The sequence below is a fragment of the Haliaeetus leucocephalus genome, unplaced genomic scaffold (genome assembly GCF_000737465.1).
Source record: "Haliaeetus leucocephalus isolate CR32 unplaced genomic scaffold, Haliaeetus_leucocephalus-4.0 Scaffold137, whole genome shotgun sequence".
Classification (NCBI taxonomy): domain Eukaryota; kingdom Metazoa; phylum Chordata; class Aves; order Accipitriformes; family Accipitridae; genus Haliaeetus; species Haliaeetus leucocephalus.
In genome coordinates, this window is record NW_010972573.1 from 571464 (window position 1) to 578201 (window position 6738).

A 6738-nucleotide genomic window follows, 5' to 3' on the forward strand; every position below is an offset into this window, starting at 1 on the left:
AGTATATTGTAAATGAACAATTAATTGAATTTAAATAAAATTTCAAAAATTAGCATTTTGAAAAAGTGATGAATTAAGATAACCTGAGAAAGGTACTAAGAAAATGTGAGCTAAACTGGAGAATGATATATAGCATGCAGGTAAAAAAGGTTGTAGAAGCACTTCAGAAGATTAATAATATAAAGTACCTGACCCAGATGAAATGCCAAAGACACGTTTAAATTGTGGGAATTAAAGGAATCAAACAGTTTGCAAGGCTACTTAGTAATGCTCTTTGGTCAAATATTTGATGATTAGCATAAAAGGTTTATTGTTCTTATTTTAAATATAAAGGAAATATTAAAATGTTTATCAGTTATTGTAGAGTTACACTAACTCAGCCTCATCCAGAATATGAATGACAAAATGACCACAAATGTTAAAAATAGATGAGTCTACTCTAGCAAATTCATGACAAATATTAAACTGCATCTGGAACTAGCCTTGAGTCCATTTATATCTGCAAGTGTTACCTTTGTGGTAAATGAGAATAGATGAAAGGAAACACCTTGAAATGCTGTGTTCTCTCATGATTCTGTTATCTGCACAGAACAGTCATTCTTCAAGCCAGCTGTGACAGTGGCAACTTGAGCAGGCTGGACTTCAAGTGTTAGTAAGATCAAGGACATGAGCAGTGAAGAAAAATCAGCATGCATTGCTTCAAAACAGTAATGAAAACTTTAGCACAGCTGAATGACTGGAGGTTGGAGAGATGAAACAAGGAGACATAAGCTTGTTTCAGAGGAGAGGGAAGAGGAGAGGACAAGAGAGGAGAGGGAAGGGGAGGGCAAAGGAGGGGAGAGGAGGGGAGGAGAGCTCATGTAATCCATAAATGCAATATTTAGGAACCTCAAAGAATTCAGCCTACAGGGCTTAAAGCAGCAGGTTATGGTTTGGGTAGGATATAGGAAAGAATTAAAAAACAACTTTGAAATGAGGCTTTGTTTTGTTATGCTTTTACTGAACAAGCACTGGTTGATGGTTATTGTTGCTTGTTTCCTGATGGAAGCATAATGCTTTTAATGTGGGCCCTCAGTTTACTGACTAAATATGATAAATACTGATTTATGTTTTGACAAAGAACAAGTATGAGAAGGGAAAGAAAGACTGACGAGGGCAGAAGCAAGAGGCAGCTGAAGGAGTGACAGTCTTGACAAAACTAACATGCTTTTCTTCATCTTTTATGGTTATAGTGTGGATTTAAGCATGGCTCAAGTGTCATACTCACCTTATAAGTATATGCCATGAACAAGCCAAAGGTACTTCTGGCACCATTGAATGTTTAAGCAATAAAAAGGGTCTGCAATAATCTTTGAATATGTCATTAATGGTGCAGAATGATGAAGTGTTAAAAGGATACATGGCACTAAGCATCCACTAAATGGTGTCAATCATAAGTATTTGAAGACTCACTGTACACTCTTTCTTGAAGTGTCTTTCCTGCGCTAATAGAAATGTTCAGCTATATTTTTCCCCATATGTGAGAAAAGTGTCACAAGAAGCACTTAAGTTTAGTGTTATTTGGATAATACCTTCTATTTAAATTATCAGTGTTAACAGCTGAAACAAAAATAATCCACCAACATCCTGAAGCTCTCTGTAAAAGTAACATATAAATTAATATGAATAATAACAAAAGTATATAATTTCCTGAAAAATGCAAACTGAAAGAAAAGCACTTTCATCTTCCATTCTAATATTGAGTGCTCAAGCCAGTTAGATAATTATGTACCTTCCAAATTAACCCAAAGACAAATATATTTGGCCAAAGTGTAAGTCTGTTCTCTAAGCTACACAGCAAATGAAAAAACTATCATAAGACTACATTATCTTGTATTTCCTGAATTGCTCATTGCAGTCCTTTAGTCCTCAAATATAAAGGCCTGCTTCTTCTAAAATTTATGTGTATGCCTAATTTAATCCAATAAAAATTCCTATGTCCCTAAATGCATGCGTATTTCCTGGCACAGAAATTACTAGTTCACAATTGCTACTGCATGTGGAAAGTGTTGTTCAAACATTAATTTTTCTGGCACAGTATAGTCAAGATATAACTGATTTTACAAGTAGAAGGAGAGAGAGCTTGCATTTTCTCACTCCCTTTGAAATTACTTTTGTTCACTTGCAAATGCAGCTGCAATGACTGAGAAGAAGGAAACTTTTAAACATTTCTCAAAAAAAGAATGTCATGCTCTTATAAAGTGATCTTCAAACTGAATGATTCTGAAATGTTTTACATACTCTATACTTCAGATGATGACCATTACAGAACACTTCATGGGAAAATTAAGGGGCTCATCAGCATCTTCTTGAACAAAGAGGAGGAACTTTCTGTTGGCTTTTAAAACCATTTTTCTGTTTAGGAGAGGGAGAAAGCAAGTTTTAGTTTATTTCTTCCATGGAGTATGGAGGATGTGGGGGCCATATTGTCTCTATTTCTGCTTCCTATTTTTCCTTTGATCTCCAGGGACATCAATACTGTGTACTGTCCACTATTTACACCAACTTGCAAGCTGATAGTCTAGTTCATGATAATATGTTAATTAAATAGATGCATCTATTTCTCAGCCTGAATATCACTACTGCCATTTCTTTGCATGTAAACGATTTAGAACATAGATCTATAGTATTGTATAATATTATTTTATACAGCACCTATGCAATATTACATCTATACAAAATTCTTGTATGGTTTTATTGGACCATCTAGATAAGCAGCATTTACAATAAGGTAAATAAGCAAGGAGTTTGGCCACAAAATGATATGTAAGTATGTGCTCAAAAGGTCACAGGTGGCTAAGACCCAGTTTAAGGCCTACCTCAACTGAAAACTGTAATTTCAACTGAATACAATATGAAAATTTAAAATAGGCATACTTATAAAACTTATTCTGATTCAGAAAATAGGTCTATTTTAGCACAGTGCACAGATTATTTTTGTAAATAGATGAAACTGGAATTAACTTTCTAATTTCAACCATTATTGAATTTACAAGATTTCAGAAACATGCTATGTAATCTTGATTTATTTGAGGGAAAAGGAAAACTGCAGTACTTTCCTGTATTTAAACTATTAATTTAGTAATGTACATGTTATTGATATTATTATAGAATTATTAGTCATAGGGTTACATGAACTTTATGTTTAAAGTAGTGATAAAAAGATTTTATGATATATCTTCCTCAAAACAGTATATTTTGAATACATGGGGACTATATTTATGCATACTACAGTATGCATAATATTAAGCTACTATCCATCATACCCTATGGACAGTGGCTGACCTATGCTGGCTTAGTTTTTAATAAGAATGCTGAGTGCCTCCATGAGACAGATGGAGACAGTATGTTCAGCCCTATTTGTAGTCATTGCAACTGGATCTCACCTGAAGCTTGGGGGTTTTTTTGGCTCCTGTGAAAAGAATGGATAAGATGAAAATGGGGAATAAAGCATATTTTTAAACAGTTAAGTGCTCTTAATTACAAAACAACTTATGAAACATGTTGAAAGATGCCCGTTGAGATTTTGAGCATTATACTAGTTTGACTGTAGAAACTAGTATGTTTGTATTAAAGCACATAGAATTTTGAAGACATTGAGGATGCACAGTTAAACATTTCATAGTTCCTTCTTGCTAGGCCTCAAAGAGCTAGAAATCCTATACCTCATAAACTGTACAGTCAAAAGAGCCCTGCAAATGGTTACTAGTCTGGTGATTTTAGACCAGGTAGGATGAAATGTCCATTAGCATATTTTGAACACCCAGTAAGGTAGCTAGGGGATGGAAAATACTTCATGACTTAGAGTGAAACTTGGGAGCTAAGAAAATCTAGTTTTCAGTAGCATGTAGGAGAAAGAAGCAGTTATTCTTTAACAATCCAAGACCTGAAACTTGGTGAAGTCGGGTGAAGCAAGATTTTCCCCCTGCCCTTCCTCATTAGTTCAGGAGGTCACCTGAGCTACCGGGCCAGCAGTGGCAGATGCAGCAGAAGCATGGCAGAAATGTACCTGTCAGGAGCAGAGAGCAACAGGACTGAGACGCTGGACCTGGAAATGCAGGCTCTGAGCTGAAGGGTTAGATTACTGGTGTTAAAAAAAATTAGATGATGGAATGTTGATAACATCGTTTTGAAAATTATGTGTGTCTGGGTTATATTTGTGGTCTGAAATGATGCCAGGTAGCTGAGGAGCTATCCAAGGCCCTGGGGGACGCTGATACTGTAGATATTCATTGGATTGTTAGGGTAATTAGTCTAAGCATCACAGAAAAAAATGCATTTTATCAAGTGATTCCTGCTTTGATCCTCTGAGTTCTGACTTAAAACATGATTTTGGGGTAAAAAAAATAAAATCCATTCCTGTCAAAATTACATCAAAGAAGCTACTGTGTCCTAAGGTAAATTCCATCAATCTCCTAAATTTTCTGTTATTTTCTTTATGAAGTCCTGGCTGAAAAATAGTTGAGGGTAGATTTAAAGTAAAGTCTATGAGCAACAAGCAGTTACAGCTGTAAAACTTCTGCTAGACATCAATACAGAAATAATTTTTGAATTTGTTCTTCTTATTGCATTGCATAGGCTGTGCTTGAGTGTTCCTTTTATCACCTCAACTTTTTTATTTATTAAATTGGTTTTACCTGTGATTATACACACTTTCACATCCCTAAACTCTAGTTTCATACAACCACTTTACAGTTTTATTAATTTTGACCAGTTCTGACCGCTAAGCTTTCCTTCTCTGTGTATTTTCCATCAATTTATGTGCTTTTTACTGCTGACTGCAGTATCTAATAACATGACTGGAACACACTTATTTAAAGCTATGTGATATTCAGGAATGAATAATGAAAGCTGGGATGGTAGGATAGCATTGTTGGTTAATGAAGTGATAAATTGTAAAGAAATAAAACCAGACAGCATGAAGCAAACAGAAATTTATTTTGATCAAAGTTACTTTGGGGAAAGGTGATAGAAGCAGTTTTAGTTTGGTGGTCTTATGAGAGTTCTCCACAAGCCTCAAGTGTTGAAGATAAATATAGACTTCTGTATTTTACTAGAGAGATTAATGCTACTAGAAATTGCAACATTATTGGTAATTATTTCCCCACTATATATTGGTGACAAAAAAGTGCTAGAAATAGTGGTGTCTGGATATTCTTGGTCATCATAACTAATGAAGTTCTTTGTGATAACTTTAATAAATAAAACAATGAGTGGTGGTAATGTATCAGACATGGGAAAGTTATAAAACAGCTTTACAAGCAGATCACATAGAAGAATAAGACAAAGTGGGTTGTAACTCAAACTCTTGATTTAAAAAAGCTATATTTTCATGAAGTAAGACAACTATTTATGGTATGCCTACAAATACCCTACCTTACAGATGAAAGTTTACCCTGATAACATTATGTGTGTGTATAACTATTGTGAAATAAGCTTCACTGAGATACTAACAACTTAACGGTAAAAGATGCCTGAATTTCTTCAAATGAGAACTGCTAAAACTCAGAGGAATTTGTATTTCAAGGAAGGGGGGGGAAAGATCTGACACAGCTGGTGAGGGAGCCAACTAGGGAAGGCTGGACCTGTTGTCTGTGAACAGAGAAGGACTTGTGGGTGATGTGATGGTTGGAGGCCGTCTTGGGCACAGTGATCACGAAATGATAAGAGTTTTTGACTCTCAGAGAAGTAAGGAGGAGGGTTAACAGAACTGCTACCTTGGACTTCCAGAGGGAAGACTTTGGTCTGTTTAGGAGCCTGGTTGACAGAGTCCCTTGGGAGGCAGTCCTGAAGGGCAAAGGAGTCCAGGAAGGATGGACATTCTTCAAGAAGGAAATCTTAATGGCGCAGGAGCAGGCCATCCCTGTGTGCCAAAAGATGAGCCAGCAGGGAAGAAGACTGGCCTGGCTGAACAGAGAGCTTTGGCTGGAACTCAGGAAAAAAAAAAAGAGAGTTTATGACCTTTGGAAGAAGGGGCAGGCAACTCAGGGGGATGACAAGGATGCTGTGAAGTTATGCAGGGAGAAAATTAGAAGGGCCAAAGCCCAACCAGAACTTAATCTGGCTGCTACTGTAAAAGACAATAAAAGATGTTTCTATAAATACATTAGCAACATAAGGAGGGCTAAGGAGAATATCCATCCTTTATTAGATGAGGGGGGAAACACAGTGACAAAGGCTGAGGAAAAGGCTGAGGTACTTAATGCCGCTTTTGCCTCAGTTTTTAATAGTAAGACCAGTTATTCTCTGGGTATCCAGCCCCCTGAGCGGGAAAACAGGGATGGGGAGCAGAACGAAGTCCCCATGATCCAAGGGGAAATGGCTGGCAACCTGCTACACCACTTAGACACACACAAGTCTATGGGGCTGGATGGGATCCACCCAAGGGTACTGAGGGAGCTGGTGGAAGTGCTCACCAAGCCACTTCCAATCATTTATCAGCAGTCCCAGCTAACCGGGGAGGTCCCAGTTGACTGCAGGTTAGCAAATGTGACACCCATCTACAAGAAGGGCCAGAAGGAGGATCCAGGGAACTACAGGCCTGTCAGTCTGACCTCGGTGCTGTGGAGGGTTATGGAGCAGATCATCTTGCATGCCATCACGTGGCATGTACAGAACAACCAGGTGACCAGGCTCAGTCAACATGGATTTATGAAAGGCAGGTCCTGCTTGACTGACCTGATCTCCTTCTATGGCAAG